This window comes from Chiloscyllium plagiosum, unplaced genomic scaffold (genome assembly GCF_037043375.1).
Source record: "Chiloscyllium plagiosum isolate Xiang-an unplaced genomic scaffold, Cpla_swu_hap1 HiC_scaffold_24, whole genome shotgun sequence".
Taxonomy (NCBI): Eukaryota; Metazoa; Chordata; class Chondrichthyes; order Orectolobiformes; family Hemiscylliidae; genus Chiloscyllium; species Chiloscyllium plagiosum.
The window spans coordinates 38,644,899-38,664,528 of NW_028270162.1; positions in this window are offsets into that span (position 1 = coordinate 38,644,899).

Consider the following 19,630-nt stretch of genomic DNA (forward strand, 5'->3'; position numbering starts at 1 on the left):
AAAATACCTTTTTCCACAGAAGAAGCCTGACCTCCTTCATTTCCCCAGCAATCCCTGCATTTCCTTCAGATTTCCAACATCCATAGTATTTTGCCTTTATTAAGATACCGGTTGTTCAACACCTTCCTTACAATACAAGTTTAAGGATGAATCTTTTCTCATTTCAAATGAGAACCCAAGCTTGCTTCCAATAATTCTGATAAGAAATTTGTTAAAATTTGTACATTTCATCTTCCATTTCAATTGGATTTTAAGTCAAGTACCTGAGAAGGTTGTTTAAGTACCTCAGGAAAGAGGCATTTACTGATCAAACTTTAGTTAATACTTTAGGCAGGAATGACAAATGTACAGAAAATGCATATTATTATAAGTCTGCTGAAGCCCTTTCATCAGACCATCTACAATTTCAAATTGATACACATGAAGTCCTACAGAGGTTGAGCATAGCCTTCAAAGTAAAAAATATATCTGGCCATTGCTGTATGCTGCTACATGACATTTATATCTATATTTAGTATTTCAATATTTAATATTATATTAATAGTTAAATATTTATATTTTACAATAAAGACTAATGGTCATCAAATTAAATAAACTCTGTTTTGATTGTTTTTGAGAGCAATAGTAAATCAAATAACTCAGAAGGTCATATAGAAAGAAATGTACATAAGGAAAACAATATACCTTAAACATTTTTCATTGCCTCAACATAACTTGCTGTACACATACAGAGTGCCCAGTGTAATATCATTTGCCTCAGCTGAATAAGAATATTAAAAACAACAGTCAACCTTGGACCTGGTCCAGTGTGTGGTGTATAGCAGGTATTTAAAGTAAATAATGTGCCAGAAAGGTCAGGAATTATTTCAATTGTTTATATAATGCACCTAGTTAAGATGTTGAAGGCCCACAAGCTTGCAAGATGTGACATACTCCTCAATCTGACATCTTGATAGAAGCTATTCACTCTTTAAAACAAGAGGAAATTTTCTTCCCCACACTTGGCCAACAGAAACTAAAGAGATTTTAGCTACATAATTGGGATTTGTCCCTGAGTGCTAAAAAGCCAGCACGATCTCAATGTTAATCTCCAGTCTGCTGATTTCGCTGCTGGGGTAGTGGCAATGCTGCAACAAATGTAACCAGTACCCCAAGACAGAGAGGGGCAACATTAGCCAGGAATTACTTCAGCTATTTTATCTTATAGTACATTTCACAGTGTGACCGTTTTCTGGCTAAAATGGTATCTTCTGAATTCTTTTCTGAATATTCATGCAGTAGTCTTACAACCAACAAAGAGAAGACTCTTTCATCCTACAAAATCTGAGCTGAATTTGGACCAAGATAAGAAATCAGCATCCCAACTATTGTGTCAAACATTCTGCTAAATATATTATTGAGTATGGCATAGGTTTGGAATGAAGGGCATACCAGTAAACCACCATCCCAAATCTTTTACTGTACCTACATTTGATCAGAAATGGTAACTTTTAGAACTTGATACAAACCAGCTTTGTGAAACTCAAAAATACTCAGAGCAAAGTGAATCTTGAATAGGCAGCAGCTTAGGACTGGATATCCAGAAGGAAGAAAAAAAGACTTGCATTTAAGATGCCCTTTTCTTATCAAGTTGTGTCTCAAAGTACAGAAATTGCTAGAGGAACTCTGTACATCTGGTAATATCTGTGGAGAAAAAATAGAGTAAACTTTTACCTTAACCAAACAGTAACCCTGTCTTTTTCACCACAGATACCACCAGACCTGCTGTTTCTCAGCAATTTCTGCTTTTGTTTCAGATCTCCAGCATCTGCACAATTCTTTGTTTTATTATGAATGTCTCAAAGTGCTGTACAGCCAATGAATTACTTTATGAAGCGTTCTGCTATCATTGAGAGATACACAGTACCAGTCTGTGCACAACAAACTCCAACAAGCAGGGATATGATAATGCTTTGTAAAAATAAATAAAACCAAAGTGCTGGTGAAACTCAACAGCTCAAGTACCATTTGTTTGGAGAGAAGCCAAGTTAATGTTTCAAGTTCAATTTATTTTAACCTGTTTCTATGATGTTGATTGAAGGATAAAAATTAGGGAACAGTTCCATGGGAAGTGATAATTTTATCTGAAAACCTAGTATTCTCCTGAACTGCAGTTGCTGCCTTTTGACAGAGTTGTGAGACAGTTTAAACTCTCTGGATTCTGCTTCCTTATTGCACTTTAGAAAATTAATTCATATGTTTTTTGCAGACATCAACGATGGAGGAAAAAATACTGTTGTTTAATACTGCAGTGTACATTCCATCTTAAGAGTCAGGTCATAGGCTATAGGCTATAGAACAGAATATCATCACATGGAAGAAAATTAGATGAAGAAACATTCAATTGTATTAAAAACAAGTTGTTCTATGGATTAAAGGAAGATTCGCAGTGCAAGGAATCAATCCAAGTTCATGAGTTCATGAGAAATAATTGAGAAAATTCAACATTTCATAAATGATTTGTGTAAACTCTAAATTCATTGGAGGACCAATGGCAGCGAGCAGCTCATGGCAGGTGGGCTGTGGAACTGGTTTCCACAATGAACGATAATATTTTCCATCAAATTGACTTTTACTCTGGCGGCTAGTTCCTCTGCATACCAGATGAAGCTGCATTGACTGGGTCCAGTTCTTTAAGACCCTGTGAGGGACATGAGAACAGGCATCACACCCTCCTTTTCAGGAATTTGAAGACATGCAAATATTGTTTAAATCTGTGGTGCTCTACAATGAGTAATCATTCAGCTTGTATAAGAAAGAAAGAGAGAAAATGAGACAACACTGATGTTGGGCCACTTAGAAAAGCTAAAAGCAAAACTTAATGAGGAGATGTGAGAGGGAAGGCAGAATAATAATAGAACTGGTCGATGGAAGGTCCAACAGTTGTATTGATCAAATATGATATGACGGCAGGATGCTGATAGTATATCAGGTTATAGTAAGAAGAAGATGAGCTGGAAGGAAAGTTGAAGAAAAAGTATGACAAAATGTATATTTTATGCAGACAGTGCACAGTCCCAGCAGAACATATGCAGCGTTTTTTTTGCACAGGAAAGATCCCATGTAAAATATTGGACAGTCCTTCTACACTGAAATTGTGCAGTCAACATAACTCATAGAATCCTAGAATTTGGCTAAAGAAACCCATCCTATTGCATAGTTATACTTTATAGTCCAATTCCACATGAAATAAAATTCATAATTGTGTTAAGCTGAACAATAAACACAAAATCTCTGCACTCATACTGTGAGGTTTAGCATAATTATGTGCTCTTTTCCCAAAGTAATTTGATGCATCACTTCATCATTCCTTACACCACTAAAATGTTCATTTTCCATTATGCAATGAGTAAGAAAGCCAGGGCCAACCTCAAATGACAAATATTATGTGGTAGAATTATCTATTATAAGTTAGAGCAATGTGAAAATTTGTAACCTACTTACACTATGTCTTTGCTATAGAAGTGCACTCGTATTGCTTAATAGGTTTCAGTCAACTTTTGTTTTAAAACACTGCAAACCTCTTCTCACATTACCACCCTTGTATTCAAAGCCTATTAAACTGTAGTTAGATTTATTTTCTTGCCAAAGCAGTATCTTTTCAAGCTGTGGCTTACTGACTTTATATTCTACTTGTTAATCGAATAATATTGTTGAGGGTTCCTGTATGTTACCCAGCTGGTCACGCAATGTTATTCACCTCACTGACTGACTTATGTAAATAGGTTCACCAGATTGAAAGGAATTTATTGGAATGACTGCAAGAAAATCTTGCATTGCATGATTCTTCAGGAAATTCTTCAGGCCTTGTTTCCAAAGTGCTTAACGCATTTTCTAGGGCCCTATTAAAAATAAACTACAGCTGCAAAGCCCAATGAGCCCTCTATATTATGAGTCCTGTTTTTATTCTATTAATACATTTGGACTTGAAGATTGTGTAATGTCTGTTCAATTATTCTGTTCATTTTTCTATTTAATTCTCTTTATTCTCTTGATGTTTCCACTTTATGTGTAGCAATTGTTCTTTTTGCTACCCTTCCTAGACACTGCTGCATTGGCTTGATGTCAAAAATATTTACTGAAATACATTTCCTTCATTTTGCTTTTACCTTGTTATATTACTACTGTTATTATGCTACCTATTGTCCCATTCAAAAATCTTGGCAATGGGAGGTCAGGTTTACTTGCTGTTTGCTCTATTGTATTGCTACGGATGAATGCTAATTGTGTGGTTTGACCATCTGCGTGACATCTTTGTTTCATTTTGACAAATATTGCAAATGGAAACAACAGAAAGAACAGCATCATTAGGAAAAAGAAAGTGTGTTTGGCTCAATATGGAAACCTTATAAGATATTTTGATCCCCAAATAGTGTAGCACACAAATAAGAGGAATTATGGCATTGATGGATAGAGGTCATGAGCCAAATAACCATCTGCCTGTGGCATCCTCTTAATCTCTAAGTCTTTAACTAAATGAACAGAAATCTAATTCAGCTGCCAACTAAAGCTAAAACATAAGAAGTTGAAGGACTTTAATATTGCAATGTAATCCAAATAATGCAGGAGAAGCCAGTTGATTGCAATGAAAATCAACAATGTTAATTATCATAGAAACATTGGAAAATAATAAATAAGGTTAAGGATACTATAATTTCCATAAATATTCCAGGATTAAGGATTCATTTCAGTTTGGTTACATTTAATGAAGGTCTCACAATATTCATTACGGTTAGTCTGCAATCCAGAGTCACGTTAATTAGAATTATCTCTTAATAAGAAGGCACTGAAACTGAGTGAGTCATCAAGTGATGTATATCTCTTGTTCTACTCACACGTTCATCCCAGTTTCACATATTGGGGATGAAGGGTCATCTGTGAAATATTCACTTCACAAATATACAAATGAATGATTTTTCAGTAACATGTTTCAGAAACATCATGAACTGCAAACAGCAAAGTTAGCTTGACCTCTCTCTGTCTCAACCTCTGAAATCAAAAGCCAGTGAAAAGCAACTTAAACCATTAGAAACCAAAAGGACTGTAAAGGCTAGATATCAGAAACAAAAACAGAAATTGCTGGAAAATCTCAGCTGGCCTGGCAGCATCTGTAGGGAGAAATCAGAGTTAACATTTCAGGGCCAATGTTATTGCTTCTGTCTGTACACGCACCATATTTGTTTAAAACCTGTGTTTGAAGTTGCATTTTCTTATCTTCCTTGCATTTCATAAAATTCCAATCTCTTTCACTCAAGGAAAAGTTGGAATTGGCCTTCCTTCATTCATGATCTGGTTAACAAAGTTTAATTGAAGTGTAATTGCTACATGCTGACAAAGAAGTGAAAGTACTTGTTATGGCCAACCAAGAGAGGTTTTTAAAAAAAGAGAGCTGATTACCCCGCCTCACCTGGTCATGACATACCAGCAACCTCAAAAAAAGGTCATTGATGCAAATCACCATTCTACCCTTATAACCTGAAGATACACTCAAATTTGCAAGACTTAGGGCTCATTATACACAACACTGTTGAAGTGATTATAATGAGGTGAGCCAGGTGGATCTCATAGAATATGAGATCCTTGATTGGGGCTATTAATCTGGTCCAATCAGGGAGTCCTGGCTGACAGACATAAACAGTAGTGTCCGAGGTTCTGCTCACTCTGAGAGCTAGCTCTGGGGAAGCGTGACCAGTGTCAAGTAAAGGGCAAACCTGGTATTGGGATACCAGCCTCTGTGGAGCTATTTCAACTGTATGTCATGACCTCTATCCACAAGTACCGTTAATTCTGTCGTTTAGCAAATGCACAACCTTTTTGTCAAACAATACGAATTGATACAGTGTATTGCATATAATGTATCATGATCGAATGGGGACTTCTAATTTAAACCTTACTTCAGTGATATTTAATTATATGCAGGTGCTGAGTATTAACTGAGATTCACTTGGGCCCCTTTAGAAAGAAACAGACTGAAACAGTATTCATAGGTGAGAGGAAGCATGTTTGTAATGCATAACTCCATAAATCAATGTTTATAAACATGTATAAAAGTTGGTTCTAGTTCTGTTCTTCACACTTGCTTTTCTGAATTAGAGTGCTTTGTGAAAGAATATGATTTGCATTTATATGTGTGGCAACCTCTGAATAATGCAAGGTCCTTCAAGACACCAAAGCACTTTTGAAGTGTGGTTATGGTTGTCAATGTTTTAAAAGTACCATGCAACTTGTGCATAATGTTTTCCTGCATAGCAGTAGAGTAAATGGCCAGCCAATTTGTTTTGCTGTTTATATATTTGTACACCAGTGGCGTCTAGTTCCACAGCCGCAATACAAGTTAGAAAAAACATAAACCTACAGAAGACAGAGTTAATCTTCTTCAGAACTGATAGAACTGATAGAACTGAAAGGTGAAACATATGCTGAAGCCAGGAGGTGGAGGTCTCTTTGTCTTCAACATATATACCATCTTTTCCTGGCTACGATTAGTTTTAAAGACTGGTCACTTGACTCAGAATGTTGCCCGTTTCCCTCTCTACAGATGCTGCCAGACCTGCTGGGCTCCTCCAGCAACATCTGTTTTTGATTCAGATTTCCAACATCTGTAGTTCTTTGTTTTATTTTAGTTCAAATTAAATAGTTTGCTCGTATTTGCTTTATCTTCTTCCGATGAAGATAGATATTCATAAAAGAGGAACCAGAGTTACCAAGTAAGAAACCAGAATCTGCTCATCATTGAATCATTGAATCATATAGTGCAGAAAAGGCCTTTCAACCCATTGGGTCTGTACTGACATGTGAGAAACACCTGACCCTCAACCTAATCCCATTTACCAGCATTTGGCCCATACTCTTGAACATTATGATGAGCCAAGTGCTTCTCCAGCTACTTTATAAATGATGTAAGGCAACTGTCCTCTACAACTCTCCTAGTTAGCACATTCCCTGACATCATTACCCTTTGAGTAAAAAGTTCTTTTCTCAAATCCAAACCTCCTGCCCCTCACCTTAAACCCATGTCCCCTTGTGACTGAACTTCAACTAAGGGGAAGAGCTGCTCCTTATTTACTCTGTCCATGCTCCTCATAATCTTGTAGACCTCAATAAAATCTTAGCTTTCTCTGCTCTAACAAAAACAATACATGCCTATCCAATTTTCCCGCATAGCTTAAAGTTTCCATCCTCAGCAGCATCCTGATAAATCTCCTCTGCACTGCCTCCAGTGCAATGGCATGCTTCCTGTAATGTGGTATCCTGAACTGCATACAATACTTTAGCTGTGGTCTTACAACTGAACCAATTTTCAATCCACTTTATCAAATTACCCTGGCTCCCATCTATATTTGTCTTCTTGATATGTCTCCTGTGGGACCTTGTCAAAGGCTTTATTGAAATCCATATAAACTACATCACCTGCACTGCCCTTATTTACTCATTGGTCATCTTATCAAAAATTTCGATCAAACGTGTTTGCTATGACCTCCCTTTGATGAAGCCATGCTTACTATTTCTGATCAAGCCTTGCACTCCTGAGTGGAGATGAATTCTCTACTTCAGAATTTTCTCTAATAGTTTCCCTATGACTGACATGAAGATGTAGATCTCTGGCTGATCTCTACAACCTTCTGTAAATATTGAAATGACGTTAGCTGTTCTCCTGTCCTCTGGCAACTCCTCTGTGGCCAGAAGGAAATCAAACATTTGGGTCAGTGCCCCTGAAATCTCCTTCCTTGTCTCTCACAGCAGCTTGGGACAAATTCATCCACACCTGGAGACCTGTCTACCTTTTACACCTGCCAACACTTGCAAGAACTTGTCCTTCTCTATGACAATTTGCTTAAGGACCTAACAGTCTCTCCCCCTGGGCTCCATGATTTCATCCTCATTCTCTTGCATGAAGACTGATGTAAAGTATTGGTTCAACACATTACCAATGTCCTCTGCCTCCACCCACAGATTGCCCGTTTAGTCCCTAATGGGCCCTACCCTTTCCCTGGTTATCTTCTTCCCATAGATACGCATGGAATATCTTGGGATTTTCCCTACTTTTAACAGTCAGAATTCTTGTATATCGCCTCTTTACTTGGACAGCACAGTGACTCAGTGGTTAGTACTGCTGCACCAGGAACCTGGGTTCAATTTCAGCCTTGTGTGACCATCTCTGTGGAGTTTGCACATTCTCCCTGTATCCGTATGGATTTCTGCCAGGGGCTCTGGTTTCTTCCCACAGACAAAAATATGTAGGTTAGGTGGATTGGCCATCCTAAATTGTCCCATAGTGTGCAGGTTAGGTAGATTAGCCATGATAAGTGTACCGTTATGGAGATGGGGTAGGGGACTGCGTCTGGTTGGGATGTTCTTTGGAGGCTCGATACTGACTTTTCTGCACTGTAGGCATTCTCTGATATATGTAGTTAATGATAATTAGTTCCAAATACAATAGTGGAAAAATACATCCTCATGTTCAACAAGTAGCCTTTTTGTTTTAATAAGGCAGTCTGAATTGGGTTTTGGCACCCTTATTGATATACAGGCAGATTAGGGTAAGTGACCAATTACATTGAAGTATTTCCTCAGGAGTAAAACACAATGATTCTCCTTCCCTTTTGACTGCATTTTACAGAGAGTAAGATAAGTGATTTGGCATAAACATGGAGTTAGGCTGAATCATAAATGCAATAAAATTACTGAAAATATTTATTAAAATATGCAATTTTTTTTACGATGGCCATTACAATGCCATTCAATAAATATATAATTTTGTTTAAGAGTCAGAAGCACTTTTCTAGGAGTAATGATAAACTTATTACAAGATGAGAAACACAATGACATTTCACTTAATTAGGGCTTACTTATTAAAACAAGACTAATGGTTCAAAAAGACAAGTTCTGTCAGTTCAGTGATTTCAAATTGATTTGAGGAGTAGGTCAACAATATGTACTTTGGAAAAGCATGCAATCATTGAGAGCAACTTCAGAATTCCACCTTTAACTGTCAATATATGGACTTCAGAAGTTGCCATTGGTTGCAGCTGAGTGATAACAGTGAATTCTGATGGTTTTGACATCATGACATTCCAAACTTTAGGTCAATATTTTGAATAAAATGCAAACAATGATTCCCCTAAGAATTTGGAGAACACATATGCTATATTCTGCATCAGCCTGCCATGAGGTACCTTATCAAATGACTACGTAGTTATTAAAATGTAGCCAAAGTATGAAACATTTAGAATATGTGGTTCACATTCCTAACACTATAAACAAAATGTGGAAAACACTCAGCGGGTCTGGCAGCACCTGTGGTGAGGGAATCAGAGTAATGCTTCAGACATGCCATCTAATTTCAAGGTTAGAAAATCTCCAGATGCTGGGAAAAGATTTTTCCCTCCATTTTCTTTAAATTTATGACATGTAAGTAAGGGGACAGTGAATGTTACACATGTTTTAAATCATCTTGAATAATGATACCTTGTCATCTATACGAAGACAACATTACATATGTTTGATATTTATGCTCAGTGAATTACATGATATATTTTCAACAGGTTTTGCAAGTTCAAAGACTGGGCATTTGTATCATCACAGCATAAACCAAAACTTCTCTATTGTAATTAATGTAGTTATCCATTAATAAGCTGTGTGTGATTGGCCTATTAGTCCAACCTATTGTTGTCTTGCTTTTAAAGTCAAAATTAGGCCTCAATTTCTTCTTAAAATCATCAAGGTGCAAACAGAGAAAATAAATAATTTGACCCTTCAAGCCTGCTCTACCACTTGATATGATCATGGCATCATTGTTGGTAAGCATGATTGTCCACCTAGGAAAGTCCGTGTCACTGGTCACTGGTTCTGTGGGTCCTTGTGTGGCTGATGCATCCTATTCTTGAGCCACATTTCTGATCACATATTTGACAGGTGTTTCCGGGAAGTGGAATTGGTCTTTGGCCTTAAGATCACCTGCCTTCCTTTCTCTGGTTCCTTTTCTGTTCTTCCTCTGGCCGATGGGTGTTCTCAAAGAAGCATTTGTACAGGAATTTCCTTCAAGTTGGTTTCTTCTGAACAAGGGTCTCCCATCTATGGGGAGGGAAGCCTGCATGGAGTCTTTTAAACACTTCATTTATCCTTCTTTTGTTCAGGTGCCTTCCTTGAGCTGGGTAAGGAAGATTGATTTGGCAGTTGGAACTCAGGCATCCTAAGGCTCCCAGTGGAGTTGGTTTTGGATGATCATGGCCTCAAACTGGTGTTGTTAGCTGCTTCAAGGGTGTTAATGTTAACATACCTGTCCTCCCAGCTGAAGCAACGGATCCTTCGCAAACAGTATTGATGGAACTTCTTAAGGGCCTTGAGGTAGTGTCTATATAGGGTCAAAGTTTCAGCACCAAATAGAAGAATTAGAAGAATCAGAAGCCTTATACACAAGGATCTTGATATCAACTTGGATGTTATTGATGATCATGGCGTATTCTCTATCAGAATGTCATTTTCCTCTTTCTCCCTAAACCCCTTAATGCCTCTAAAGTAAAAAAAAACATATCTATTTCTTTCTTCAATATGTCATAAATTTATTAACTCTTTCTTTTAAATATTATAAATTTAAATAAGCTAAGTAGTGAAATGGTTCCTGTGGGCCTTCCACCTTCTCTTTTTATAAATCATTACGTAGCAAATAATGATGTTGTTAAGTATCCAGGACTGGCTTGCTATGGGAATTGAACATTAGTCTTCATGTATTGGCTGCAAGCAATCCAAAGACACTGAAAAGCATTGTGTTTTGCTGTTGGTTTTATTTGATGACTTTCAATTATTATTGATAAAATAAATTGGAGATCGGAAGATAGGCTTTTTGACTGGCAATTGAGAACCATTCAATTAATACTGAAAAAAACTATTGAATGTACTCATCAGGACAGGCACAAGAATGCCAATTTCAGAGGGAGCAACAATTTTTACAACATGAGAAAAGTGTGCTGATTGGTTGATGCTATGCCAAGGAGAAATCACCAGAGAACTATTGCCCCCATACTTTTTTCTTACTTTCAAAAAAGGGACAATGCCTGGGCATGTTTATTTTTCTGCAGAGGACAGGTCCCTTTGTATTCACTTGCATTCAACTGGGCAGTGAAAAAGTCTGCTTTCTTTGAATTGGCACATGTTTTGAGGATGGATATGTGGGGTGACTAACTGCAGGAGTGTGGGGACAGGGCAGTTAGAAGTAGGAGATCATATGTTAACATCTCCTCAAAGACATTCAACTAGACTTGGCAATCAAATGTAGAGCTCCCCCACTGAGATTTGGATGTCTTGGATGATATGCCAATGCAATCTGACAGTCCTGAACACAGTTTATATTGAATTGGATCAGTAATGCAAATTCCGTAGTCCTTCTGACAATGGTCAAATCACAGGTACCGTATATACTTGTGTATAAGTCGAAGTTTTTACCCTTTTTTAAAGGTTCAATTTATGAGGGTCGACTATTACACAGGCACTAGTTTTGAGGGGCTGAAATTCATGCTGCAGTTCGAAATACTGTATTATTAGCAGAAGTCGATTTGATCGCTCAACTAATCCTGGGTAAAAAAGAAAAATACAATGAATTACAGTGTTTGTGAGACATTACCTCCTCTACATAAAGCCATGCTGATGATCCCTAATAACCCCATTCACCTGCAAATGTAAATAAATGCTTCCCTAGAATCTTCTACAACAACCACACATTCCTACAATAACAATGTACTGCAAAAACAATGCCCTGTTATCAGTCTCAATTAAAATTCAATAAGGAGACTGATTTGAATTCTTTCAAGTATATTTTAGCTTCCTCAAACATTTTGTTACATAAATGTCTTTTACATTCGGAACTAAAATCCGATATACCTGGTTGCATCCAGGTAATCCCCCTCTATGCTCTTTCTAGTTTATATCTTGCTGAGGAGTGGTGTCCAGAATTGTCCAAAAAAATCCATCAGATGTTTAAATGTTAATTTATTCTAAAGCCTATGGCGAAATAGGAAAGCAGACACAAATCATTTTGCTTAATCGTCCATGTATTTACAGCATGTAATGCTAAAGATGTTAATATCCTGCCTAACCAACACTTAATTTCTCAGAAACCTTTCTTCATACGTATTCAAGATACCATCACTTCTTCAATGGTCATAACAAATATTAAATGTAACAGGTTGGTGATATGAGCAATTATATAGGTCTTTGATAAACAGTTTAGATTAGCCAAATATCTATACATCTATATTCAAATAAAATCTTACGCATAGAGCTGAAAATCTGAGAAGGAGAAAGCAGAACTGTGCAGAATGTTAATGAGTAAGTATTTTGGCCAAGTAAAAGTTGGAACATAAAAAAGGTATAAACCACCAATCATCCAAAATGAAATTCTGGTTTTTGAATCTGCTCTGCACGCAACAAGGTACTGACATCGGAGTATCTTCCTGGAACAGTTGTAGCTGACTGGCACCTCCAGAGAGCATCAGGTTCAAGCACAAAATGTTTCTTTTGTATCACATTCACCTGAATATGAATCCAAACAATCAATATACTTAAAAAAAAACACTTAACAACTTATCCTGCCACTTTAAAGGGTCTATGTATATGGACATCAGGATGCCACACTTGGTCAAATGTCACCTTGATGTCAAGGGCTGTCATACTCACCTCACCTCTGGAATTTAGCTCTTTTGTCTGTGTTTGAACCAAGGCTGTAATGAGGTCAGCAGCTGAGTGGCCCTGGTGGAATCCAAACTGGGCTTCACTGAGCAGTTTATTGCTGAGCAGGTGCTGCTTGATAATACTGTTGTAGTACTGTTGATGATATCTTCTATCAATTTACCGATGACTGAGAGTAAACTGATGGGCTAGAAGCTGGATTTGTCCTACTTTTACTGTACAGGACATACTTGGACAATCTTCTGCATTGTTGGGTAGATGCCAGTATTGTCTATTTACTGGAACAGTTTGATTAGAGGGTGAGCAAGTTCTGGCACAAAAGCCTTCAATACTATTGCTGGAATGTTGTCAGGGCCCATAGCTTTTGTAGTATCCAGTGTCTCTATTCGTTTCATGATACTTGCAGAAGATTGCCCAAGTATGTCCTGTACAGTAAAAGTAGGACAAATCCAGCCTCTAGCCCATCAGTTTACTCTCAGTCATCGGTAAATTGATAGAAAGTATCATCAAGCGAATCGAATTAGCTGAAAACTAGTATCTGTGATGTTGTGACCCTCAGGACATGGCTGCAATAGATCATCCACCTGACATTTCTGGCTGAAGATTGTTGCAAATGCTTCAGTCTTATCTGCTGCACTAATCATTGAGGATTAGCATATTTGTGGAGCCTCCTTCTCCAATGAAGATTGATGACTGGTTGTGGCAGAGCTTAGATCTGATCTGTTGGTTGTGGGATCAATTAGCTCTGTCTATCACTTGCTCTTATGCTGTTTAGCACACAAGAGTTTCTGTTTGGTAGCTTCACCCAGGTTGAATCCTCATTTTCAGGTATGTCTGCTGCTGTTCCTGGCATGCCCTCCTGCATTCTCCATTGCACCTGGGATTGGTCTCCTTGCTTGATGGTAATGGTTGAGTGAGGATATGCCAGGCCATGAGATTACAGATTGTGCTAGAGTACAACACTGTCGCTGCTGTTGGTCCACAGTGCCTCACGGATCTCTTGAACTGCTATATCTATTTTAAATCTATCCTATTTAGCATGGTGGTAGTATCACACAATACAATGGAGAGCATCTTCATTGGACCTCATCTCCACAAGAACGATGTGGTAATCACTCTTAGCAATGCTGTCGTGGATAGCTGTGGTCTATCTAATGGTTAGACAATTCAAGCGTAATCTCCCTGTTGTTATACCCGTGGTTTCAAACAGGAAAGGGATTATTCCATATACTTTCTCCACTATCTTATCTACTGGTCAGCTCCCTTCATATCCATGGGTATACACTTAATGGTAAACTCTCCTTTGCTCCTCTACATTTCTCAGTACCCTACCATGTATTGTGAATAAGAATTGGGGATGAAGTCAGCAAATTCCAAAGGGCGGGAAAACTGTTAGAAAATAGATGAAACTTTGTGTAGTTTTGGTCTCTTTCTCCAATCAGTGATAAAATCAAGGCAATTTGTAATCCAATCCAATCTTAAATCTTGGTGCAGCTCTAATCCATTACTTTGTTCTAGCCCACTGCTCAGTTCAATGTGAGGTATGTACAGGGGAGGAGGTTAAAATGATCAACTAGAGTTTATTGTGAATTAAGCATGACATTTTTAGGAAACAATTATTTGGTAATGAAAAATTGATTTATTATTAATTGCATAGTATTTAGATATTTCAGTTGTAATTAATGACTTAAAAACATGTTCTTGGTAATCCTTGAGATCTGGTGCTTTTAGTGTCAGTGTCCTTGAGAGAATGGAACAGCATTGTAGGAAAGGCTAACATAAGGTCAAGATCCAGTGCAAGAGAACAAATCCAGTTGTTCATTGCTGCAAAGATCAGTTTTTTTTTGACTTATAACCATTGTGTTGCACTTCATTGGTAACCTAGAAACCATGTAAATGCCTCTCATAGCGCTATTTTTAGTGCACTTAAAAAAAAGCACTGTAAATGCTCGAAATTTGAAATAAAGCAGAAATATGGAAATGCACAACAGACCCACCAGATGTTGACGGATCTGTTGTGTACTTCCTGCATTTTCTGTTTTTGTTACTGTAATAAAGAATATTCCTACATAAATTGTCTTTCTGTTGTTCCTCTTGGGACTCGTTAAAACAAACTAACAAATAAAATAAAAGCAGGTGGCCAACTCATTGCTTTCTCAATAGATTTCAAATATGTAATCGATTGTCCTTATAGAAACAGTTTACTTCTTTAGCAGTAATGATACAAAGTTTGACGCGGTGACTCTAAAATTCTGCAGAGGTTCTCAGAGCGTCCTACTGTGATCCCCAAAGGTACAGCATGAGTGCTCACTTTTTGGGGCTTACTACAGTTTTTACAGGATTCACCTGGTTATCTTACAGTGAGAGAACCCAAATATGTCAGATAGTTTAAATATATACATTCTGTACAAAGGAACAAAAGAAAGAAAAATGACCACATTTGGAAAGAAGACTTTGTTTGGATAAAAAACTTTCACAAACTCAAAACATTACAACACACTCTCAGCCAAGTTTAATCACTGTGGTAATGTGGGAAAATGAAGAAACCAAATGGCATACAGTATTGGTCTCTTAAACAGCAATGGGATAATGATCAGATAATCTGTTTTAGTGGTACTTCGGGAAGAATATTGGCCAGAATAATAGTGGAAACTCCCCCATTCTTAGAATAGTATTTCATTAATGAATTTGAGCCCTGTAAAAAAAGTTATATTATAATCAATCCCTAATTGAACAATTTATAATAACGAGATATATTATTTTGTATTACACACACACAAACCCTTCTATAAATCCATCCATATCCAATATATGCCTGACTTGACAAAGATTACCATAGATTAATTGATTTATTTGGACATAAAGGTTTATTTCCCGAGTTAAGTATGACCTAAAAAAATTCTTTTATTAGTTGACCAATGGCAGGCTGCATTAGTATTACCATAAATGCAAGCCATTGCTAACTAAAGCTGTGTAGTATATACATATATTCATTACCAGGAGGTTCCTATTTTAAATTATATGTCAGAATATAAGGAGCAAATGATCATTCGTGAATTGCTCATTTGTATTTTAAATTTTACTACTTTTTCATTGAGATACTGTACATCACGATTAATAAACCAATCCCAACTAATTGATCACACATTTATTATCTTTCTGTTATGGTAAATCCAGACTGAATGGTATTCGTATTGTGAATGCTTTCAACCAAATAGGTCTCATCGACTGGATCAACAAAGAAAAACGAGAGAGAGCCTTTGAGCATTTCTGCCTCTGACAACCACAGTGACCACCAGGGGGCATTGGCGATTCATTTGAGAAAGTGGCTTACTTGTATTTTCCAACAATCCTTCCAAGAAAATTGCTGTGTTTTTAATAGAGGGTTAGCAATGCTGTTCACCAGGAAACAGCAAATAAAGTGACTGCTCTTAATGGAAAAAGTAATAACACATTTTGTAAACTTGCAGATGCATTTTATAATGAGCCACAGGTGCGTTATTTTACTCGCTATTGCCAAAGAAAACACATAAATGTTTGACAAACTATATTTATTTGGGCACCAAATTCCACATTTTGCTTTTAATCTGGAAAGAATAATAAAATAATGATTTACAATTTACATCAGTACCCTGACTGATGTAATCGTGAGTTTCTTGATCGTCTGAATAGGGAGCTTTTTTTATTTGCCCTTGGGATGACAGCGTCATCACAAGGCTAACATTTATTTCCTGTCCCTACTTGTCCTTGAAAAGAAGGGGACAAGCTGCCTTCTTGGAATATCAACAATACATATGCTGTCAGGAGGGGTTCTAGGATCTGATTGACCATAGTGAAGGAATGGTGATATAGTTGCAAGTGATGATGGTGTGTGGCCTAAGGGAACTTTTAGGTTTTGTTCTACCCAGACACCTGCTTCTTTATTTTTGAATTTGGAATGTGCTGTTGAAGGAGACTTGGTGAGTTTCTGTAATGCATCTCTGATACACGCTGCCATTGTATGTTGGTGGTGGAGGTTGTGAATGTTTAAGTCACAGGAAGGGGCTACTGGGTCATGGGGGTTGTTGTTCTTGTTGATTGTTGGTGCAGCATTCATCCAGGAATTGAGTCTTGTAGGTTTTGGGCAGTCAGGAGATGAGTTATTCACCATGAATTGCTAAACTCCAACCTGCTCTTGCAGCCACAGTATGTATGTGGCTTGTCCAACTATGTTTCTGGTCAATGGTAGTTTCCAGGAAGATTCAGCAAATGGTCAGGAGAAATAGAATCGACCAATGTTCTTGGAGATTGTCATTGCCTGACACTTATGTTGCATATTTCTCATCACTTATCAGCACAAGCTTGAATTTGCCTAGTCTTGTTGCATGTGGGCATGGATAGTTTCAGATCCCAAAGAAAGGTGAATAATACTGAATATTGCAATTACCTCTGAATATCAGAACTAACCTTTGTTGGCCAGAGTTGTTATATAAGATAGTGCTTCTGAATGTTGGCGACTGCATGAAGCCACACACAAGACAAGAGAGCATAGATTTAAAGTGATTTCTAAAGGAAGGATTTTTAAAAAATTGTTTATCACTCTGTGAGTAATTAAAATGCAGTTGCATTGTCTGGAAATGCACGTTCAATTGAGGCATTACAGAGGGCATTGGACAATTATCTGGATAAAAATAATGTCCAAGAATATAGAGACAAAACAGGATATTAGTAGTAGGTATTGATGCTCATTTGAAGAGCCAGCGCAGGCACAATGGGCCAAATGGCCTCCATTTGTGCTATAAGAATTCTATGATTCTGTGATCAATGATGTACTGATGTCCACAGATGTCGGGGCCAACTATAATCTATCATTTCCAAAAACAAGCAGAATATGCCACCAAAGCAGTGTCAGACACAAAGACTCACCAGGGAGAAGGAAGCTTTCTTAGCCATGTGAGCAGATTTTCAGACTACGCCCTGGTCTAGAAGCACTTTCATAGATGGACCATGAACAATTGTTCAATCAGAAAGAGTTAGCAAGGATGCCTTCACCAATACAGAAATTCCTATTATGCTTTATGAAGTTTGCCTATGAAATGAAACATGTGCAGTGAAAGTTACAAACTTCAGCAGATGGGCTCTCCAAAACAACAGTAGACAGCTCTACAGTAAACAATGAGAAAATGTCAGTGAAGATGAGTCATATACTTGGGCAACAGTAATGGAGAGGCCAGCAAACCAGAACAATGTTAATCAAATTAAGAAAAGAAGGCCTGAGCTTGGGTTGCTGTTCTGGGTAATGTTACGAAGTTTGGCCAGACCAAAGCCCCAGTGCAATGGCCATGATAACCTATTTTGAGCATCAGCAGAATTGTGGATAACTTACTAGAGTTTTATGAAAGGCTGATTATTCCAGTTTTGCTACAAGAAGATATTCAATTCAAGATATCCTAGACATGGTTCAGGATTATGAAGTGCAGAGCTAGAGCTCAGTCATTGGTGTGGAGGGTAAACATCTCAAAAGACTTCATAGCTAACTGAGAACATGAGAGTCACTGATAGCCATCACTTTCCCCATTAGAACATAGGAATGAGTGGGAATAGAACTATTTGTGTTTGACAGATGATCTTAACTTATTGCTGTCAACTATTACTCATTGAAAATAGATGTGAAAATGTCATATACCACGACCACATCAAATATTTGCTGCATGTGATCCTTGAAGTGATCATGTCAAATAACAAACTCATAGTTTACTCATGATTTTTTGGACCAATTTGCAGTCAGTTATAAATTTGAACATTTCACAAGCTCACCAAGCTTCCTATGGTCAAATTGGGAAGCCAAGCATGGGGTCCAGATGGTCTAGTTACTTTTGAAGAAAAGTGCTGATGTAATGCAACACAATTACTGCATCACCTTACTGCAGTGTAGTGTTTCAACATCAGAATTCCAGATGGGATAATTGAAGACCTAACTCGCCAAAATGTTGCGAGGTTGTCTCTACAGTTAAGTTTTTAGCTCTATAATATCATAAAGAAGAGGAGTGTAAGCAGTCAGTTCCCACAGTAATAAATATCTCAGTGCACAATGGCTGATACACATGTGCAATATGTATGAATATGTCACATTGGTAGAAAAGGTGTAATTGTTCAAGAAGCAGCAGATCAGCAGTGACTGTATACTATTCACATTGCCGAGACAGTTGTATAAAGGAACTGTAGGAAGTTTGTTTCTCAGTAGAACAATTATCCACAAATAATTGGTTGGGATGAAGCAGTTTGGATTGCAATGATGATTACAATTTACGGACCTGAGACAGCCAAAAACAGCATCAAGGTCAACACCCTCAAGTAAAGAACCTACCAATCTTCCAAGTCAAAAGAGAATGCAGTCTTGAAGAACTGTGAACATTCCAGATCACCCAAATCTGTGAGGTCAGAGACTTGAGGGGAGATGAGTGATGGTAAAAATAATTATATACATAAATGTATAAATACTAGCTATGGGAAAAAAATACCTTGGGTTAAGGTATTATTTGCAGTAATAATTCCTAAGGGTTAATGTTGGAGACTGTATTAAGCTCCACCTAATATTCTGACATCATAAGAACCTGGGTGGGGAAGAAGCAGACTATCTTAAGATCTTGATGAGGACAGACCTATTATCTTAGGTATCCTCATAGTCTTAATAACAATATCTAATGTACTAATATAGTTTGTACCTGATTCCTATCATGTAATAAACTACTTGTCTTGTTAAAGACAAGAATCTATTCTTATTAAGACTTACTGGTGGTTTTCCTCCACCACAATAAACCAAGACCCAATAAAGGAATGGGAATGGTGGTAGTAAATTACTTCAACATCAGCTGATAATGTATCGTAGCACATACAACTGGAAGGTCATTGATGCAGCTGCTAAAGG